Consider the following 10278-nt stretch of genomic DNA (forward strand, 5'->3'; position numbering starts at 1 on the left):
AAGCATGACATTTCTTCCATGGCCTTCCCAAGCATTCTCCTGCCAACATCCTCTCAAAGTCCTTCTTCCCTTTCCTGCTGAAGGGATGGGAGCTATTTCTGCTGATGGTCAGCTCTTCTTGACCAATGGTCCTCAACAAAAAATCACCCACCTGCCCCCTCTGGCCATATGCCACGGGAGCACACAGAGAGGATTCCTGACCATATGGCAGCTTACTTGTGGGAAAACAAAGTGGGGAAACAAATTTTTTTTCCAGTCTAGGAAGATGCAAACTTCTCTTAACTGAAAGGTGAGGGAGACTGTATCTTTTAGTCATCCAAATAGGAAGCTGATGTTAATCTGCCTGCTTTTCACAGTAATGCAATGTGAGCCATTTGTGCTGTCAAGCACAATTTCCTCCTTGGCAATTCTGAACAAGGAGGAGAGAAGAATCAAAGGGGGAAGAGATTGAACAACACATAGTAGGTAGTTGAAGTCCAGAGGTGGGCCACGAAGTTGATAAGGAGACTGGGGCAAGTCCCCTATGGGGACAGGCTAAGGAAGGTGGGGCTGTTCAGCCTGGAGAAGGGAAGGTTGCATGGACACCTCACAGCAACCTTCCAATACCTGAAGGGGACCTTCAGGGAGCCAGAGAAGAACTCTTCATCAGGAACTGAAGTAATAGGGCAAGGAACAATGGGTTCCCACTGAAAGAGGGGAAATTGAGACTAGAAATCTATGAAAGAAGTTCTTTACAGTGAGGGTGCTGAGGCACTGGACCAGGTCACCCAGAGTAGCAGTGGATGCCCCGTTCCTGGCAGTGTTCAAGGCCACTGGATGGATCACTGAGCAACCCTGTCCACAGCAGAGGAGTTGGAACTAAATCATCTTTAAGGTCCCCTTCAACCCAAGCCACTCCACGATTCCAAGGTGTTGACAGCAAGTGTTTTCAAGGTTGCTTTCAGGATCTCACAAGGGAGGAAAGAGAAAGACGAGGGTTAACCATCTTACAACTGAAGAAAATCTCACCATAAACAAATGGGATTGGAAAAAGAAGATGAGTGAGCACCATTGCTTCATTTTCTAAAATGAAGAAGGATTCTTCATCTGTATAATTGAAAAAAGTTCTATAAAAACATAACTTTCAGCCAAAGAAGTTCTCTTCTCATATTCAGCAATTTTCATGAAGTATCTAAAGTATTTTAAAAAGACTCCCTGAAGTTTTCATAAAATATAGATGCCAGTGTATAATGAAAATAATTAAAATCTCAGTGAAATATGTTCTAGGTTGGGCATACTCCAAGACAACACATGCCCAGTTTTTATGAAATTGTATGCTGCATTTCATGAATTCTTCAGACCCCATATTTTACAATATTCATTATGTTTCACTTAATAGCAATGTGCATACAACATTAAAGCAGAATAAAACCCCATCAAAGCCACAAGCTTAATAAATCACAGAAATATAAATTGTCTTCCAATCTGCAAGAAAACAGATATCTTCCTTAATTTTTCTTATATTTTGTTAAAGGCAGACTAGCAATGTTTTGCAGAAGATTCACAAAATAGATCTTAAATTCTCACCAGCTGTTTATAGGCTGGCCACTCAGAATTACAGAAAGCATGAAGACAGCACTGCTGCAGCTTCAGTGGAATTTATTTTAAATTATTAATTATTAAAAATAACCCCTTTTCATCATAGCAGGGATCTGACAGCCTTGATCAGAGACAGCAGAAAGTTCTTCTGGAGAGAGCAACTTTCTAGCTGCTCTTTTACCTCTGTGCCTTCATGTATATTTAAGTCTGTTAACTAAAAGTCTCCACCTTACAACTTACCTTTTGGTTATCTAAATTCATACTTCATCTTTACCTTGCAGCTAATTAGACATTAGCTCATCAGCCATTCAGGACAAGGCTTTGTTGATCAGGGAAATGGAGAATAAGGTGGATATTCAGAGGGAAAGTTGTCCATTACAGCAATTAATGAAGCTGAGGGAAGAAGTAGGTGCTTTACAGCACAGGGCATTGGTGCTCACAAACATATCACTGCACTAAACAATCCTTTGGAGAAAGGGGATCTACTAAAACACAGTCACAATGGAACAGCAAGGAGGAGCAAACAAGGTTCTTTAATTGCTTCCCTCCTTTTGAAATCACATCATGTCCTACCTGCACCAGCTGAATTTTCTTTACATTATCAGAGGCCAGTCCCACCCCCAGCCAGCAGGAAACCTGCCCAGGTGCTGGCTGAGGAGCAGAAGTTTCTGGGTGGTGTGACTGGCTTTTGCAGAGTTTAGAAACCAGGAATTGGTATGCTGCTTCCCCAGCTCTGCTGGCTTTTTATTCTATCTCTAGAGACATGATCTGTCCCATTAGGAGGTTCTTCAGTTGGGGCAGGTGTGGGAAACACAGCCACCCTGCATCCAAATAAATTATTTCTCTCTCCTTGTTTCTCTTTTTTAAATGTTTTGTTATACTCAGCTGTCAATGCCTGTGGATGGCAATGCAGAACAAAGCATCAATTAATGTGTGCAACCACTCAAGAGTAACAGTACTATACCTGTAATGGTAGAACACTGGGGCAGTAAGTTTTGCTGCTGCAGGGATGTGTTGTATTTGCTGGGCAATGGGGAGAGACACTGGGATTCTTTCTGGAGTTTATTCTATTACTTCTTAGGAAAAGTTTCTCCTAATGGCAGTTTTGTAAGAAAGTAGCTTAGAATCTGTCTCACTATGACTAAATAAGTAGAGATAAAGAAGTGTTGTGGTTTAATTTTTTTAAGGAAAATACTTACTAGTCCAGAGAGGCCTTAAAGTATTCTATTCTCAGCTCCTACTAGGCCAAGGAGTGGCCATCTTCAGATTTTTCACAGGCAAAGAGCATTCAGGCTAAGCACTTTCAGGACAATTCATGTAAGCACCTGGAGCAACTGAATCCCACAGTTTTTCTCTTGCCTGTGTAGGAATGAGAGCTGTCATGTTGGCATTTGTGATTCAGACTCCAGCACTGACCACTTTCTCTATCAGTCACAGAACTGCTCCAATATATAAATATTTAATTGTAGTGTTAAATATTTCCAGACATGACAAAGCTGAAGTAAAACATACTGAAGTGACCTGCTTTTTTAGTGTGTGTAGTGGCTGAGAGAGGGAATTCACATGCTCACTACTTGGAGAAGGGTAGAACAAACTGACAATCACACGCAGGGAAAAGAAGAGTTGGCATACAGTGCCAGCAATGCCTGGAAAACACAAAACACTGCTGACAGTAGGATGTTCCTGGGAAGCCATTTGGTGCCAGCTCATTAGAGTGCCTTGGCAAGGATATTTGGCATAAAATAGATCTTATTTAGAATTAGGGATTCTACTGCCCTGCTCTTGGCATGAAATGAACTTGTAAATTAAGCTGTCTTGTAATATAATGACATTGCCTGGTATTATGAATCATTTTAGAATTAGAGAAATTGATCTGAATAAGAAATTAAGGCTTGCTAAGAAGTGGAGAAACACATACAGCTGACATTGAGGGCTGGTAGGCACAGGCCTGTGGAGACTGCATTGCACACTGCCCCAGCACTGCAGAGCTGCTTCTGAGCCTGTGGCCAGCACCTGGGTCCTGGTTTGCAAATATTTTCACTTACTCCAGGGGTTGCTTCAGCAATTATCCTTTCCTCAGATTCAATTTCTTTAAAAACTTTTCTTCTTCACTGGATGCCTCAGTTGGGTTAATATTAAAAATTTATACTTGCCAGGGGCTTACTTTTCAATTAGCAAAAGTTTGAAAAGTCTGGGTTAGGGTGGAAGAAGTTTTAAATACAGGGAGAAGGTGGCTGGGCATGTGACACCCCTCTAAATGCTTGATGAAGTAGAGAGCTGTGTTCTTGTTTTCCATATTCTGTACAGGGCAAAAACCCCATGGGGAGGGCTGTGCACTTTTGGAGCAACTCTCTAAGTATAAGTTTGGCTCATTTCCTAAAGCAACTTCAATATTTAAAAATCATCCCCAACAAAAACCATGAAAAAGAAGCCTAAAACAGTCTTTGGTGTTGCTGACCTTCTTACAAGAAATTGATACATTCTCAGTCTTATCAGCTCATTTCTCTCAACATTCTTCAAACTCACAAAATTACAAGTGGAGAGAACTTTCTTGGTATTTCCTGGCAAATATTTTTCTCTCAGATCAAAGATCAAAGACACCACCCAGGCTTCGTTCTGAAGAAAGCTAAGTCAGGGAGCACTTCATCTATTTTCCTACAGCCTGAGAATATGGGAATGCAATATGTTTTTCTGCATGTGTTGTGCTTTAGCATTCATGAGTATCCTTGTGAAGGCAAGTTTTGAGTCACATGCTGTGTCACACTACAGGGAAGAAGAATATCAATTATACACCATGCTTAATCATGAGAGGAAATAGATGTGACTAACTGAATATGCAAATGTTAATTAAAAATAAAATTATGAGTTCTTCCTGATGTGCAAAATTCCACTGGTGAAAAACATTTTAATATGTTAGTGCTGGACTTCAGAAGAGTGGGGCTTATGAAGGGAAAAGAGAAAAATGTAATTTAATTTCTTCTTGCATTGTATTATTCTTGTTGGTATTTTTCTAGTTTGGAAAAGTATAGCTGATATAGCTTTTAAAGCACATTTTGGCATTTAAAATGCAGCTTCCCATGCTTGCATTCATGCTTGGTTTCCTGAATGAAGGGTGGTAAGTAAATACTGCTAGTTTTCCTGTGAACACCGTGAGGCCATACAGGATGGGATTTTGTTGTACACAAGGACAAGCTGCTTCTGGAATCTTACACCCTTGTCCTACTAAAGCAACAGCTGTTTGGCAAGGAGACAGGAACTTTCTTTTTTACCCAAAACTTGGTATTTACAGCTCATGCCTGGTGGTGTGGGTGGTCACAGTTCACTTCCTGAGGCTGCTCAGTGAGAGCAGCACCTCCCACCTGCTGCTACAGCAGTCTCTGTGGAGCACCTTCCCAGTCCTCATGGCAGAAGTGTTCCAGCTCACACCCTGTGGTGGGCTGCTCACCCAGGACAGTCATGTGCTGTACTCAGGAGCATCACACTCTCCTGAGTGGGGAAACCTAATCACAAGTATCTTAAAATACTGTTGAATTTAACTGGAGTGTTGGCAATCAAAGCCAGTTTCCAGCGCCCTCAGTGGATACAGGAACCTACTATTGAGTTAAACAGGAAAGTCTCTTTCCCCTCTTACAGCTCTCCTATAGAGCTCATGTTTGGAGGTCTTATCTAATCACAACTACAAGCTTGAGCTTTATAAGGAGACTGTATCCAGCTGACACAATCCAGCTGGAGGCCAAGTGCCCACCAAAAGCCACTCTATATCTATTCAGGGTCCATCAGCCTTGTCCTGCCTTGCTGATGGCCTCAGAGATCCTTGCACACCTTGCCTTCCTGAAATGCTGGGTGTGGGCAGCACTGCACCTTCCACCCACGTGCTGGTAGTAGGTGGAGGCTCTGGGACAGGGCCCCCCTTCTCCTGGAGGAGGGGAAATGGCCAGCAGTGCTTCTCCAGAGGGCAGCTCTTCTCTAGCCCTGAAGGTGCAGCCTTGCTGTGCAATGCATGTGAGGCTGTACACAGCTCAGGTGAAGGAAGAGGATGTTGCTGTACACTAATAAAACCCAAATGGAGGGCTGAAAGTGGAGTTGAATTTGTTTAGGTGTCAGAATAACATTTGGTGGAAAAGTGCTAGCTGAATCCTACCACGTATCCTACAAAATTGGGGGATTTTGTAGTCTGTAATGTTTCCTTTTGACTTGTCAATAAATAAACCAGTGCTTCTTAAGACTGTACAACCTGTAGGCAAAAGCATTGATGTGGGTGTCCAGAGCTTTACAGATACAGAATTCTCCCATGAGAGCACTGGGATGCTTCACACAGCTGCCTGCAAGCTCAGTGGTTACTCTGCTGGTGCCATTCTCATTATGGTTTTGTCTGAGTGGGGTTTGGGGTTAGTCTGTGATAGCTTGAATAGGAGCTGCATCTAAGCCATGCACTCAGACTGGGGATTTCTGCTGTGGGAAATACTACCACACAAATAAATGAGAAGCGAAAGATGGATGAGCTGGAATGAGCTGTGATCTGACAGCTTTGTGACTGGTTTTGACTTATTTTCTTTTTGTGGCCTAAAGCTGAGTGCCTCATAAATTCTGAAGACATCAAAACTCTAACTAACCCAATGAAAACCACCCTAGCTTCACTAGAAATACAAAGAGCAGTAACTAACTAGAAGATAAGAGACAGTGAGAAGGGAATGATTTCTCAAAGTGCTGGTTTTGGGTATTTACTTCAGTTTTGACATTACAGATCAAACCAGCACACAGACAAATTTTGGGTATTTAGGGTCACACAGTGACTGTCCTACAATCTCATATGGGCCTAGAGATGAAAATATTTTACTGATGGATCTTAATGATCCTGGGATCCCCAAACAGATACGTGCTAGTGCAGCTCAGCTGTGAGGTGACACATTGTAGACGCCATTTGGCAACCACCAAGCAGTGTGCTGGTCTTGGGGGCTGTTTCATACTTTGCTCACTGTGGAGACAGGAGGGCAGCAGGCTTTCCAGGGGGAAGGATGATGTAAAGTGAGAGCAGCTGCCGTGGAACTGGTCAGAGCCCCATCTAGCCCAGCACCATGTTTCTCAGAGTGACCAAAGTGGGACAAGCTTTAAGAACGGTTCAAACAGTCCTGATCTTAGGTTACTAGCTTTGTGTCTCAGAGCCCAGGGTACAGCTTCTCCCCATGAATCTGTCCCAGATCTCTCAAATCAATACAAGCATCTGCACCATCCTCTGGCAGGACTCCTAATTTAACTCTATGAAGGTTATTTAGTGAACAGCTGGATAAAAAAGTTGGAAAATGAATGACGGTAACAATACTCCAGCTGCAACTTGATATCCAGCATCATGCAATGACCAACAAAACTTCTCCCCAGGGTGTGTATAAGTGAGAGCTGTTTACTTTTCTCTGGCAACAGTTCATTGTGCAATAGTGAGTAGCAACATCCCAGCTGCCATCAATTTCTTTTGTTTCCTCAAAAGAGCCACAGGGCACCTGACACACAGCAATGAATTGCAGAAAATGGTTGGGTTTGGTCTGATGGTTGGTTTCTGGTATTTTTTGTCCCTTTCACAGAAATTGTCTCTAAATAACACAATTTTGTAATATCCAAGTGACATTTTGGAGCAGATGTTCAGGAGCCCCACACTTACTAAGCTTAAGTCTAGCATCCCCAAATTGCTTGCCCCAAAGTGAAGATGCCTGAAAGACTCTCTACATCTATTACAAGTCTCCAACACCTAATCTTCATGTTCATGTACACATTTTTGCACATCAAGAGCAGGCTGGTCCAAAAACTTTCTTCCTCTTCCTTTCTTCCTCTGTGGGTGGTACCAGTCTGTTCTGGCTTGTTCAGATAAGGGCAAGCTCCTGAGTGGCCCTGGCCCATTGTGCCCTTTTGTGTTTGTAGCTGAGGTAGGCTGCAGGTCCATCATCTGAATCCTTCCTGGTACTCAGTTTTATGCCTTTTTACACACCTATGCCAAACAAGCAGGAATAACAAAATACTTAACTTCCTGATTCAAGCAGTCTTGTGGTATGTCTGGATGCAAGACAAGAAGGATGCTGTTCCTTTATAGGGCTCTCTTCCCAGCCCTGCTTTCTGTCCTTCTCCAGTTCACATACCTTGTCCATGGATGCCAGCACTGTATTCTGTCTCCTTTCATCAAATCTCTTACCACAACACGCTCAGTCTTTAAACAATTTAGTTTAGTGAGTAGTTTTTCTTCTTAGAAACCTAATAAGGTTCTAATTCAGGCTGGAATTACCATGTTTCCTCATCCAGGGAAGCATCTGGAGACCCACCTGAGAGTTAAAATGAAATAGAAACAGAGACCAAGACCCAGCTTAAGTGGTTTGAGCTACCTTCCTCACAAGCCATGGCAGAAGATGGAACCTCCTTCAGTGCTGCAGCAGATGGTTCATGCACAAACATCACTGGGGGAATGTGCTCAGGAGTAGGGAACACCCACTATAGCCTTGTACTAGAAAAGCCCCACTGCTCAGCCAGCTGTAGCTGTTCACCCAAACCTGTTTTCAGGCAGTGTATTCCACAGATAATAATTTTTAGAAGCCATCCTCAGAAGGTTAAATGGTGCCAGGACATGAGCCTAGATGGAAATGTGTCTGTCCGTCCTGTCAGTTTGTTAGGATGGGCCACAGCATACTTCTGGTGTGAGGTTACACGGGTTGCCTCCACAAGAAATTAAACTGATCAGTCCTGAAGCCTTTCTCTAGTTTCCATGATTCCCAGTCTTCTGGCCACAGCATTGAACATGACCCACCTGATAATACTACTTTTTCTCTAGGCTTTTTGTTTTCTTCATTCTTAGCTTCCTTTTCTTTGGCCCCTTCCTTTCTTCCTGAGGAAAGAAGTAAGCTTTATCAAAGGATAAAAATCTTTCTATATAGTAGGAGTCCTAGTAAAATATCTGTACTGTATAAGTGGCCTTGCCCTGATCCTAGTTGTTCTAAATGGGCTGCAGCTGTGATGTCCTTAATTGGGCAGCAGCTGTGGCTAATGAAGATAACTGGGATAAAAAGGGGGTGGGTTGGTTGGTCAGGGAGAGCTTTGGAGGAGCCCTGATGAAGAGGCAGGAGCAACACTGCTGTGAAGAGCTGCTTGTGAGAAAACCACCCAGAAGGTATGGGCCTCTAGAAATATAATAACAACAGTATGAAATACAACATTTCTACTCTTCTGCAAGGCAGAAGAAATCTTTAGGGTTTTCAGCTATAAAAACATAATTTGTCAGTTTCTCCCCCCATCCCCCATCTTTCTTAATGGATCTCTTATGCATTTATAATGCAGTCAGCACCACAGTACCTAGGGACCTTATAAAGAATTTATAGAGCAAACATTTTTTTTTTTTTGCAAAAAGTTTCTACTTCTCTTCTGGCTATTGCCAATCTCTGAATCTGTTCGCTTTGATTTGCATAGGAAGCTAAGTTGCCCGTTTCATACTCTTGACACAGACTGTCTTACAGTATCCTGGCTTTGCATTTGGGATAGTAAAACCAGGTTCACTGGGATTTGTTTTAGCAGTTATTAACTACAAAACTGACAGTAATAAGCAGAGCTGGCTGCTTTTGTCCACTGGCACATCCTTAGCTCTGTGCAGAGTGGTATCTGAGGTAAGAGCCCAGAATGTTTCACTACACTTGAAGTGACTATATAATTACTTCATAGGGAAAATAATTCAGTGCTGGCAAGGAGTGAAATTTTAAATTTCCATGTCACTAGCTGGAGCTAGTAAGGAGCTGGATGCTGCAGGCACCTCTAGGGAATATCATCTTCCTCCTCAGTATCCTAAAGATTTAGACTGTTGCTTGCAGGGTGACCAACCCCTCACAAACACCTAAGGTGTGTGCCTGTGATTGTGTGAGGAACTTAGACTCCTTCAAGGCCTGAGTCTGTAAAGGTGAGCTCTGTAATACTGAGGGCCTTTACTGAGCCAGCTTTCTGGTCTCCAATATAATCCAGCAGTAACAGCTTTATTGTGACTTTTCAATGCCAACAGACCCCAGCTGAGGGCAGCGCTGGTGTGGCAGGGAACGTTGATCAACTCCTGGGCGCCTTCCTTGCCCCAAATCAAGGGGTTGAAATATTCGCTACACTTGTTTTCCAATAATAATGTATCTTTGTAACAACATCTAAGGAGAAACATTCTTTCAACATTGAAAGAGCTATTTGCTTTTATTCCCTAGGTAACCAAAAACAATTAGCAAAACCCCCAAACCCAGTGCCATGGATGGAGACATATCTTGGGTTGTCTGGCTCCATTCAAAGAGCCTTAGAATTATCTGCAGGGCAGCACTGAGGGTGAGCTGTGCTGTCCTCCAGGGTCACCTCTGGATTTGTGACTGAACAGAAAGGATCTACACAAGTTTAGTAAGGAAAGAACACTGAGTAGTAAATTACAAAATTAATGAATTAAATGACAAAGTACAACAGCCAAAATTAAACTCCTTCTGTTAAAAAACTCCAACCACCCAAGAGGTGCCACTGAATTATCCTTGTACTGAGCCAGTCAGTGTGCCAGAAGAACTGGCCATGCCTTCTTGGCAGCTCTGGCACTGGATTGCCACTGAGATAGCCACCACCCCTTACCACAGTACCACGCTGCTTCTCCACTGCCTGCCAAAATCCTCACTTAACAAGTCCAGGCCTGTTAAGAGGAATGCTGGGGCTGTTCCATGA

This window comes from Melospiza melodia, chromosome 4 (genome assembly GCF_035770615.1).
Source record: "Melospiza melodia melodia isolate bMelMel2 chromosome 4, bMelMel2.pri, whole genome shotgun sequence".
Classification (NCBI taxonomy): domain Eukaryota; kingdom Metazoa; phylum Chordata; class Aves; order Passeriformes; family Passerellidae; genus Melospiza; species Melospiza melodia.